Source organism: Euprymna scolopes, chromosome 9, assembly GCF_053919585.1.
Source record: "Euprymna scolopes isolate OS-2025 chromosome 9, ASM5391958v1, whole genome shotgun sequence".
Lineage (NCBI taxonomy): Eukaryota > Metazoa > Mollusca > Cephalopoda > Sepiida > Sepiolidae > Euprymna > Euprymna scolopes.
Window position 1 is genome coordinate 91,222,759 of NC_136490.1, and position 13,032 is coordinate 91,235,790.

The window sequence follows — 13,032 nt, forward strand, 5'->3', positions numbered from 1 at the left end:
ATTTGAATGTAACCTACATGATGCATATATTACTGTATTTACTGATTAACTTAAATTTAAGTAATAGAACTTATTGCTTCTATTTAAAGTTATCTGATTGCATGTGTCTAAATACAAATGAGCATGATTTGCGAAATTTGGAAAATCAAAACCGAAAACTGAACTGTATACAAGTGATTTTCACACATAGATATAAATATCTATCCAAATGCACATGTTCTCTGCCTATTAGCTAGGAAAAAGTGTAGAATCTGTTTGGATGCTACACTTTATTTATGACGTTCTCTCTCAGTGAAGAAGAATTCCTAGCCTGAGAAAATTTTAAGTTTTGTTCCAATTCAGAATGCCCCTTATTGGGGAGCTAAATTTTCCCCACATTATGTTGTGTCAAATTTTGAGCTCATGTGAAGACAACTAAATCGGAATAAACATAACTTTTCCTCACATAAAGTAAATCTATTTCAATCATACACCAATATCATATGGGAAAGGTATGTACCAATAATTCCTCACCAAGCTATGCATTCTCTTTAGTCACTTATATTCAACTAATCATGTGAAATGAATCATTCACAATAGGTGCTTATTTAGAATATCAACCCTTGCAACATTAAATGATGTTGAAAAGATTGATATGCCATAAGATAAACAAAGCCTATCATTTAGACCAAACTGTAAATATGTACATATGCCCAAATAAAGATCTGCTGGAGTGGGAGACATGTTGTAAGTTGTGTCCTGCTGGTGTAGAATAAAATGCAGTTTTTTTTTTTTTTTCAAACAAACAAAAAGTGCAATGGGGTTACAAGTAGGTTGAAAAATGATAATTTGTATGCAAGAAATGTAAAACAATGGAGATTGCAGAGAATTCAGATGTCAACACAATATATACATGAATGGTGAAGCTCTTGAGAAGTTTTGTTACCATTCGAGCATAAGCGAGAGTTGGTATTAGTATGACTTGCAAGAGTTAGCAGTGGATTGAATAAGATCATGAAACTTCTGCCATTACTAGCCAACAAAACATTACCACTAATGGAAAAGTCAATTAAGTATGTGTGTGCAGTACAATGTAACCTGGCTAATTAGAGTTGTGGAAATACATTGCATGGAAATAATATGAGAATGATATGACAGATGGGTAATGAGAGTTTTAAAGGCAGACTCCGATCTGTTGATTTCAGAGGAAGATAAAATCTGAATAAATCAGTACATGGAGAGATGTGTGCAGAACAGGAAATTTTCATGATAGGATTACGTTGAAAGAATGAATGAGAGTTCTCGAGTTAGAACATTCGAACTTGAAGGCCAAAGAAAACACGAGTGGAAATGATAACAATTAAGAGAAATGAGTTATAAAGACCTGGCCAAAGATAGTTTTAGTTTGAAAGTCAATTCCTAAAAGTCATCCAACACATGCCAGCATGTAAAACAAACATTAAACCAAATATGATGATTAAGATCATAATAATGAATATTAAAAATAACATTCAAAATAAAATTCTAAACAAAATTCTTTCCCATTTCGATGAAAAGGTGTGTGGAGGGGGGCATGAATAATTGAATGAAAATGTCTACACAAGAAATATTTCTGAGCTCAAAAAGTATTAAAGAAAGAGAAACAAAGAATTAAAAAACAGAAATCGAAAACCTCTTATTCTGTGCAACTGACCAGCAAAGTTGTCCGAGGCAAAACTTCAGTGGCAGCAGTGGTGGCAGTACATGTGCAGCAGAAAGAATGAAATGCAGCAGACGATATGCGAGAAAGGCAGAGGAGTGTGAATGACTTGAAGAGGGAAGAATGCTGCAATGGCAAATTCCTCTCACATCTGAAAGGTCAGACAGCATCTACTCTTTAATAGGATAGCATCCATCACACGGATGTCACACTGTCAATAACATGAAGCTTGCTGGAGTGAATTTTCAGTTTATGCATTCCATGCTCAGTCTGTAACATGATACTGGTAATCAATCATGTGAGCTGTATGGACTTATTAGTATTATTGGAAGCTCAACTTCCTCTCAATTACAGACAATCTTCAGTCAGTTTGGGCAAGTTTCACAATGCGTACAAAAACTTAGAAAAGTAGCAAACAGGCTTCAGATAATCATGACCAGTTGCTGAAGATATGCACAAACACATACATATATATGTATACACAGGCAGCAAATACATACACACATGCTTAACAAAAGAAAAATATTTTTTGTTTTGACTTACTTATATTAAAAGAATAACCAGGCAGAAGTTTTGCACAACCTCTACATGCCCCTTACAAAAATTAAAATCATAATATAATGCTATTAAACCTTATGTCTAGATTCCTTTTTCTAATTTTGATCTGGGATACTGTCTACAATCTAAAATTCAAGCTGAAGAAATCTTAAGAAATTGAAATCATGGAATCTTGCTTAATTGGTGTCAAATGACTATGGATCAAGTTCAATATAAATATTTAAATAGGAAGCTATGCTCATAGCATGCTCCCTAAAACCCTTTAAATACTTCAAAGAAACTGAAATTTAATTATTTATTAATTGATTTCTAATACATATTTTATTTCACAAAAATTCAAGGTATCTGAATTTTTGCGAAAGGGTTTAACTTTCTTTGCATTAATCTAAAACTAAATATAGCCCACATAACAACTCCTTACGTTTTGCAGCTGTGTTCAAAAATTTACAATAATCAGTTAATTAGTTTAGGTGTGAATCATGTACATAGAAATATATAAACATATACCTGTATTAAACTTTATATAGATCGATATCTAATAAATAAAATTACCTTGTTGGATTTAAAAAGTCAAACCTAAATAGCATTTAATCTGCCAAATCAAACTCTGCTTCCAACTAGGCAATTTTCATTTTAATAAATGACAATTAGTGAGAAGCAACGTTGTATATATATAACATGTTGTTGACTATATAATAACTTACTTCACTACAGTATATTTTTTAATTAATTACTTTGTCCCGGATAACTGCTAACGTGAAACATTTTAAACAATCCTTTAAAAATAAAAATCACATTATGGCAGCAAAATATAAAAGATAAAAAAATAAAAATAATAAACTTCTGATAAATTTTTCTCCATAGTTCTTTTACAAAGATAATTTTTCTTTTCATTAACACGGCATTGCGAATCTGGAAATTTTCAATGAAATTATGAGCATAACTCAAAATGTATAACTCATATTTTAATTCAAGAATATAATAGGAGTTACTTATATAACAAATGAAATTTTATTTCTTTTTCCGTATAAATTAGATGTATCAATAACAATTTAAGACAAAAATGACTATACTTGATCGCATGCAATGCTGAGTACGTAGAACTAAACATCATATGAATCATGGTTATTCAAAGAAATAATTCATCTTTCATTCATAAACAATTACTAATTAGATAATTTTTCTATTTCCAGTATATGCATTTTTATGATATAAAAAATATGAAGTTTCATCAATGTATAATATAAAATATACACACACACAATATATACATGAGAAAAACATGTGAAAGAGAAAAAGTTTATACATTAGAGAGAGAGCGAGAGAGATAATGTGTATGCAAAAGAGAGAGAATGTATGGGTGTGAGAGAGGAAGAGAATGCATGCACAAAATAGAGACAGAGAGAAAGAGAATGTGCATGAGTGTGTATGTGCGCGTAAGATAGCATGTTTGCATGTGTATGTACGTGAATGAACAAGTGTAGATATTGCACGCTTGATTGAGAACAAGTGTGTATATGTGATATTAGGAGTAGAATGCAAGTATGTGATTTTGCAAGGCAAGACAGTGGGGTGTATGACAGAGTGGTTGTACACACACTTTGTAAAGTTCAACACTAACCTGCATTCAATATCAATTTAAGTGAATGTTGAATAGACAAACTTATAATGAAATAAAAATAAAATCAGAAACCTTACTGCTAAACTTGTTCAATGGAAAATTTGATGAATTTATTATGACAAACAGTATTTATCATATATGCAGGAAATGTTGTAGCAAAAGGCATGTTTAAATCCTTAATTTTTAAAACTGACTAGAAATTTGTCAAACACCTTTAAAAAGTTAAAAAAATAGAAAATAAATAAAAAACTGAGGAATGTAGAAAGTTTGTCAAGTAATTTATCATATCGAGTATTCACTGTATGTCAATAATTACATTTTATTATTCTAATCTTTGTGCAAGATATATATAACTTTTTAAGTAAAGTTGGGTAAGTTACAAAAAAAATTGTATTTGGTTAGTTTATTTTATGGCATACTAACAGTTTTAGGCTTATCTAAATGTTGAAACAATGCCAACTGTAAATAACACATACAATTAATTGAACACAGGTTGTTATTTTTCATCCATAGCTAGAAGGAAATTGCAGGTTCATACAATTTTCAATAGCATTAGATCTGATTATAGTGAATTTCATAAGCCACACCAGTATCCATTATGTGAATTATGCACTCTCAAGCAAATATTTGTTAATCATTAGAAGCGAAAAGGCTTACAAAAGGGACACGCTGATCTATTTCTGGAACTTTTCCATTTTACAATTTTTTCAGAGTGCCTTTTAAATTTTTTTCCTTTTATAAAAAATAGTATGTCTCTTTCAAGGCATATCAATCATTTTTAGATTATGTAATGTTGAAATAAAATGGCTATTCTAAACAATTCAATTTAATTTTAACACAAATTGCTATTTTAATAAAAGATTGCGGATATTTGTAACTTGATACATTTTCTAATCACGTCAATGTGTAAATAATCATAATAGAACTGATAGGATTTCAACTTCTCACTTTTCTTAACAAAAAAAAAAACAAAAACAATAAAACCAAGTATAACCATATATTTGAAAGTATTTCCTGATCAGGGTTTTAGTTTGAATGATATTTTTAATGTTCCTTATCATATTTGGTTTAATGTTTGTTTTACATGTTGGTATGTGTTAGGATTAGGTTGGTCCTAATCCTAACACACAACACCATGAACAAAGAAAGTCAATTTCTTTTTTTTTTTTTTTTTTTTTTTTTAAATTTTTTTTTTTTTATTACATTTTCACCCCAAACAAGGCACATTGCCACTTTGGTGTAGGGGGCTACTATCAGGGGAAACAACTACTGGGGTACTATGTAGGGATTTGGGCAGCAAGATGTTGGTTCACGTTGCACTTCAACTTCTGCATGTCAGTACAGTTGGGGAAGCAGTGACCTGGAATGGAATTCCAAAGTCTAGCGGTTCTGGGGAAGAAACTACCGGAGTAGAAAGATCTTTTACATCTAGGGATTTCTACAGTGTGGGGGTGGGATTTTGCAGCTTGTCGGGTCTGTCGAGGGTGTTCACATCGTGGGGGCACAAGTGCTTGCAGTTCATCAGAGCATTCACCATTAAAATACTTGTAGAACAGGCAGAGGGATGCAACGTTTCGTCGATGGGACAGAGGCTGAAGCTTAGATGCCAGTTTAGGGCCTATCAGATTTGCGACTCTCTTTTGAACCCTGTCAAGGAGCGAGAGACTAGTAGCCGATGCACCAGCCCAAATATGACAGCAATACTCCATACATGGGCGAATGGTTGCCTTATAGAGGTACAGGATACTTTCGGGTGTTAGTAGTTTTCTAGCACGGTAGAGAGAGCCCACCTTCCTTGCAGCGGCCCTGGCAATGCTCTCGATGTAATTGTTCCAACTCATGTTTCCTGTGAACGTTAGGCTAAGGAGCTTGAAAGATGTACTCTCAGATAAAGAGTCATTGGCCATTGCTATAGGTGGTAGAGAAGGTATCTTGTAATTATTGAATGAAACCAGTTTAGTCTTGGCGGCATTCAACATGACCATCCATTTTTGTCCCCATTCCACTACTGATTGGAGGTCATCCTCTAGTGTTTCTGCCATTACTTTAGATATATGTTCATTTGTTTTCCTGTCGTGCCTGCTATAGAGTGTGGTGTCATCAGCATATATACCCATCTCAGAGGCAATTTTGTCGGGGAGGTCATTTATGAATATCAGGAACAGTAGAGGTCCAAGGATAGATCCCTGGGGCACTCCCGCATTTATATCATATTGTTTAGATGTACGACCGTCGAGGACAACCTGGATTTTTCTCTTATTTAAGAAGGATTTAATTATGTTAAGTATTCTACCAGTGATACCATATGATCTAATCTTCCTGAAGAGACCCTCATGCCATACCCTGACAAAAGCCTTAGATATATCTAGAGCTACTGCTCTGCCCTCTCTCGCTTTGTCCAGTGAATGGTACATGCGTTCAGAGATTACAGTGAGGATGTCTGCTGTGGTACGGGCTTGTCTAAATCCATATTATTGGTCGGTCAGAAGTTTAGCATCTGTAAGATGCTGGACTAGAGCATGGTTAATTAAGGTCTCAAATATTTTAGCAAAAAGTGGGAGGAGGCTAATAGGGCAATAATTTAATGGGTCAGTTCTTTTGCCAGAATTCTTGAATACTGGTACAACAGAGGCAGTTTTCTAACAGCCTGGAAAGCAAGATTCATTAAGGCATTTGTTGTAGAGTTTGGAGAGAACTGAAGCTACTTCGGCTGAGCACTTTTTTAAAAACACAGCTGGGATGAGATCGGGTCCACATGCTTTTGAAGTGTCAAGGTTTTTTATGATAGCATGCACCTGAGCAGGGGTGATTTTCAGGTTGTCTAGCGTGGCGTCTGTCCGCATAGGAAATTGAGGTAGGGGGTGGTTTGAAGGGTCCAGTGTGGAGTTTGAGGCAAACCAACTGGCAAGCATGTTAGCCTTTTCGGTTGCTGAGCAAACAACCTCGTGATTGTTGGTTAGTGGGGGAATTTTTGATTGCCCATTATTTACTACACTGTTGTAGATTTTCCAGAAGTCACGAGTTCCTAGTTTTTGTGCTTCGATGCGTTTTTTAGTGGTTTCCGTAAATTCCCTCTTAGCTGTCGCTATTTCTTTCTTAATGTTACTTCTAGCTTCTATGTACTTCTGTCTGTCGATTTTTAATCGCTGCACTATATTAAGGCGTACTGTTGACTCAACAGACTAAATTCTGCTTACCCTATCCGCATCGCTGCTGCATGGAACAAATTTCCCTAAGATATAGTCCAACAGCCGATCAAATGTGTATTCAAGGTCTTGAACAAAAGTTGAGAATCTATACTAAAACTTTTTTCTTTCCTACAATTCACTCATTTTCACTTTTGTTGCGAGTTGATTTGATGCTCAAGAATATCAGGAATATGCTATCTTTGAACAACAACAACATACTGTGAAGTTTAGATTGCAATATTTTCTGAATTCCTGATTAAGAATTTTTGATTTCATCTGGTCTCATTGACGTTTTACTAACAGATATGAAATGACATGAAAGCACAACTTACATTTCATACGATTTCTTTCAACAGCTAAGACATTGAATCTTCTTAATATGATTCATAGCACAGTAGAGATTAGAGTTGTTCTTTAATAGTATAAAAAAATAACCGAGATTTGAATCATTTAAAAACAGACAGAAACACAATTTGATACTAGGGCATTCACTAAAGTTTTCAACGTCCACTTTTGTTTTAAAAGAAAATTTAAAAACATATTGACTCATGGCTATCTTTCTTTAGATGGGATTGTTTTTATATACACAGACACGTAATATTGTACGAACATTTAGTTTGAAAATGAAAAACAACAGCATTAAGAAATTAATCGCCATCAATGAAAATAGCAAACTAACTTAAGTAACCTGGGGAAAAAAAAAACTAAAAAGCAAAAAAAAAAAATAAATAACTAAAAAACAAAAACACTAATGACACAAAAGAAAGGATTGTACATTTATAAAGAGAAAATATTACATTTTCTTTACATACAAATTTTATCAAATAAAACTAATCCATTTTATAAGCTGAAATTGTAAAGAATCTATAAAATGCTTCCTTTTGTCTGTTCATTCCACTTTTTCTCAGAAAATTATAAGGTTGGAATTTTGTATAGAGCTTGGTTATGATAAGGTACAGCAAACTAAGTATTATGGTATCTGTTTGATGCACAGTTAGGGACTTATACAAAACTGAGCACAAATTTAACATATTCAACCATCAATTTGGCATAAAACACTCATTCTAAGTCAACAACTATAACTTTTTCCCCATTTTTAACGGGCTAAAAAGTCTAGTTTATTTACCCATTTAGACCCACTAAAGTGTCTGGTTTGTAATACCAACTAATATTTTATATTAACATTCGTTTATTTTAAATAAATTTGATCAGGTGTAAATAGATTTGCATGTATTTTAAATTGAGTTCATTTGTTTTGAAAGAGAGAAAGGTGTAAGTAGCTAGAATGTTATTTATTGCAGCTTGTTGGCTAAGTACCAAAACAAATTAGCAACTCCATTCATGCTAAATGATTGAATCACAATCCACAGCTCGAGAACTTAACTAATACACTTGTACAAAATTTGTGCTGAGTCAAGGAGCAACAAACCAATTAAATATCAGAAAGTAGATCAAAGAGCATTTTCTGTAATAAGTTACCTTTGAAGAATTAAAAACAGATGAGCAGGTCTTATAGTACGTCTAATCATCTATTAGCAATAATATATTATACTTACATTCCTGCTTTGGAAATATAAGTCAGTTATTTGCCAAAAGAGCTGCTTTCATATGGTCAACATGAATAACGACGCTGGCTTTGATATATTACACTAGCATTCTTTATAAGTGAGTAGCTTTAAATAGAAGTTGATTAAATTAACATGCTTAATCATTGATGTCTGTGTTCTTACACCGTGAAAGCACCTGGCGCCTTCTACACCCATCTTAAATCTCATCCTTAACTTTTTTCTTCATACACTCACAAACTCAATATTTTTGTATTTTAGATTTATCAAGTGTATAGCAAATTTCTTTGATTTTTTTTATAATTATTAATATTCAAAATTTCCAAATTTGAAACTCTTTCTGAAATTTACACAGGTAACCCCAATACATGGCATAATCACAGTGACACCCATAAAATAACCAAAGTTAAATGACGCTGAGCCTGGTCAGTATCAGGTAGGTAACAATTTTAGAATACCAGCTGCTGTATGTGGGAGGATGATGACATACTGACACACAAAAGAGCAGATTTGATGATCCCTAGAGACTTCCCCCTAAAAATAAGGAGTGCATACAATCTGTGCAGGGTGAATTTTGCCCCTAACCAGCAGACTAGAACAGTATCTATTGTTAACAATTTGTATACAGTTAATTGAACATAGGTCACCATTTTTTTGTCAATAGATTAGATGAAGTTAAAGCTTTTCACTTGTAAGAGAAAAAAAAAAAATTCTACTTTACCTTCGATTTTCTTAGGTCTCACATGATCACATGAAAATAACAAAAGCCTGAAATACATAAAAAATATTATATATTTACAAATACAATAGCAAGAAATCATTAAAGTTTTTTTTTTTTATTTGTGATCTTATGCAACAATTTATGCTGAGAAACTAAACTAATTTTGCTCATAAAAATCATACATAACATTTAATGTAATGTATTTATGCATGACTCACAAGTGATTGAGAATAGTCTTGATCAGTTCCAGACAGCAAACCTAGCCTATAAGATTATATAATATAATGAAAAAAAATTAAGTTGGATATTGGCTGACCTGATCATCTTTTGCTCTACTTCATTTTCTCACTTTCCTCCTCTCATATCTGACCTATTCTTTCCCAGTTTCTTACCACCTGGCTTAACCCAGTACTTAATGCAATGATCACTCCTTACTTCACCCCGCTCTTGTTTTGTCTTCATTCTTATTTATATGTAAGAATATAGTATTCAACAAAACCCAACTACAACTGGATACAGGGAGACTCAAATCAAGTAGCACACCATGCACCTCTTCCTTTAATCACCTCCCCCCTTTCATATCTGACCTATTCTTACTCCTGTTTCTCACCACCTGACCAATACAAACATTTAACACAGCATCCACCGCCTTCCTCATCAAATGGAAATATCAGAACTCAGGATTGCTTTCAACATGTTTATATGCCAATATTTGTCATGGATTTGTTTTCATACTTAAAAAAAAAAAAAAAAAAAAAACAACAACAACAACAAACACACACACACACACACACACACAATGCCTGTCTGTCCATGCACTAGTCATCAATCGTTCGTATCCAAGCCAAATGAATAGCATATTTATAATTTTCTTAAATTATAAATAAATATCTTTTAACCATTTAAAATCAAACTAAAATATCTGAAACTTGCATGACTTTAAATGATTATGTGTGTGTGTTTTAAATTAAAAAAAAAAAAAACTGAATCTCCTAAACAGAAACAATAGAATAAATTCTTTGTTGAATACCATGGATGAGTTGTCTGCTCATAAGTTGAATTCCGACTTGCATTGATTGATCTATGTGAAAATTACTACCAAATCGAATCTTTTTGTCACAAAAGAATGAGAAAATTGGAATTTCTCCATTTTCTTTTCCATGTTAAGTGATAGAACATTTCTACTATGGAATTTTCTAATTAAAACCAGTAACTCTGAGAAACAGAAACAAATGACAATTGAAAGTAGTTGCTAATAGAAACACACATTCATATTCGGTTTTCAACATTTACATGTAGATAGCCATTTATCATGAGGAACGAGTTAAGAGATAACATGTTTAACTTTTAAACTAGGATCAAAAGGCATTATTTATTATAACCTTGATTAGAAATCCTTCTCAGCTGAGGTAATATTTATTTTTGTCCTATCCAGAGTGTTTCTTTAACATTGAAAACGAACCTTATTTCTAACTTGATCCTTCATGCGAACAAAAATAAATTAAAAAGGAACCAATTGAAGTCAGAAAGAGACCGATTTTTGGAAGAAGTCAGTCAGGCTTATAAGAATGGTTGAAGCTGGATATTTTTTTTTTTTTTAAATCACTGAAGAATCAACAGACTGAATAATAAAAGGCTTTAAAATATGGAGTTAAGGTTGAATATTTGAGAATTCTAGATATCAGAATTTTTGTAATCCTAGAAGTCGACGTCAAACCTTATAAACAAAAAAATAAAACACAAAAAATTGAAAAAAAATAAGATTAAAATAAATACAAAGAAAAAAGTAGATGGCTTTGCAAACGTGTGAAAATGACAATGAGCGTTTCTAAAACAAAGAACAAATAATGAATCTTATGGACTTATGGACGAGCAAACTATTTGAAATATTTAAAAATTAAGCATAGAATATGGAAACTATTCTTTTTCAAAAGACATTTCTTTTTGTCATGGCTTTGATTATCTCCCCTTTTCATACACGAATAATCTAATCGCCTTTAATACAAACATAATTACTATTATTACTTCAATGATTCTTATTTATAACATGCGAATGAATGGCTGAATACAATCAATGCTATTAAGATATTTATTTTTGCTTTTATCCTAATCATTGTTATTATATCTGTTTCATTACTGTCATCACGACAATAATTACTAGAATCATCAAAATACTAAATAGGTTTTTGTGTAGGAGGAATTGAGGTTGAAATATAGCAGTGTGTGTGTGTGTGTGTGTGTGTGTGTGTGTGTGTGTGTGAAACACTTTTTGGTAATTAAACCCTGAAATGACACACTTTATTGAACACATGTTATTTTATCCATAGATAAGGGTGCATTACTCATAATTTGTACAACTGACAACGAAAGATCAGATGATTACACCCATGAAAGTTCTAGAGTGTAAAAATCGGTTTGCAACAATGTTTAACACAATATTTAATTCTTTTAAAGAAATTATTGAAAAAAATATTTTGTGAAATTTAAAACTGGGGACTGCAATGGTGATAAACATTGGTGTCTATTTTTTTTGGAGAGCAAACCCTAATCAAGTTGCTTGGTCATACAATGACTGATAAGACTATTTGGTGTTACAATTTCTATCAGGCATTTTTTATGACTCCACCCTGAGACCTTAGGGTTTGCAGACTAGATAGAGAATTTTCAGCCACTAAACTCTCTTACCACTTGTCGATGAGACACTGAGCATCACAGCTGTCAATGAAAAAAAAAAAAAACTATTAGCAACTGACGCATACCTAGTCTACTTTCAACTAAAGGATAAATTCACAGTTCTTACTTCTAGCCACATACTCATCTCTGAATAGCTATAAGCAATAAATTTAGCGTTAGTTTTAAATTATTAATTTTCTTTTTTATATAGGAGTATAGTACAGTTTCAATATCAAAATTAAATGGTATAGCATTAAAAATAATAATTTGCACCAGTTACATACTCTCTAGCCTATAATACATATTCTATAGTTTATAAAGATAAATTGAATACTTAATAATTTTATCAAGCACATAAATATTATCAGCGCTCACATGTGCACACTGATCCTTTTAAAAATGTATTATTTATATATAATTCAAAATTTTATACAGAGCAATTCTTTTCTCTATTAATTTTTTGTTGTTGTTACATTTAACTTATTTTAAAAATGTTTTTAGGGTGGGTACTAGTTTGGGTGGGCACACTTAAATAGTGAAGTTTAAGAAAATAACGGTCTCATGTTACTTACTATGTTACCGAGAATATATATTTCAAAATTCACACACAAAAAATAAAATAAAAATTATATATATGAACCCTCTAAATATTAAAATCTAAAAAAAAAAAATAAATAAATAAAATAATGTGCCCATGTTACAGTATATTTTAGACAATATATTTCAAAACACATAATGGTGAATTTATTAGTTTAGGAGATAAAATTTTAGAGTGGGGGCATTTCCTAAATAGCAAAGTTTACAAAAGATAATGTGCTCATGTTACTCCTTGGGTTACTGAGAATATAAATTCAAAAACTTATAATGATCGTTAATAAAAAAATAAATTAATCAATTAAAAACACATATGCACCATTAATAATATTTACAAAAATAGTAATGAATTTTTTTAATTACATTATTTATCTAAGGCAATGCTGAATAAGAACATATCAGCTTTGTGGCTTTGTCTTGTGTAGTTTTTACTT

The 13,032-nt window shown here is 32.0% G+C and overlaps 1 protein-coding gene across 4 annotated transcripts in view; it reads right to left on the bottom strand.

Annotated features, from left to right (window-relative positions):
• LOC145284772 (uncharacterized) overlaps positions 1 to 13,032 on the bottom strand; it is a 649,584-nt gene that overhangs the window by 404,135 nt on the left and 232,417 nt on the right. For all 4 annotated transcript variants that reach the window (XM_080133742.1, XM_080133739.1, XM_080133741.1 and 1 more), the window contains exon 3: positions 9,332 to 9,378. The gene's annotated coding sequence lies outside the window, so the exon portion shown is untranslated. The remainder of the gene's footprint in view (positions 1 to 9,331; positions 9,379 to 13,032) is intronic.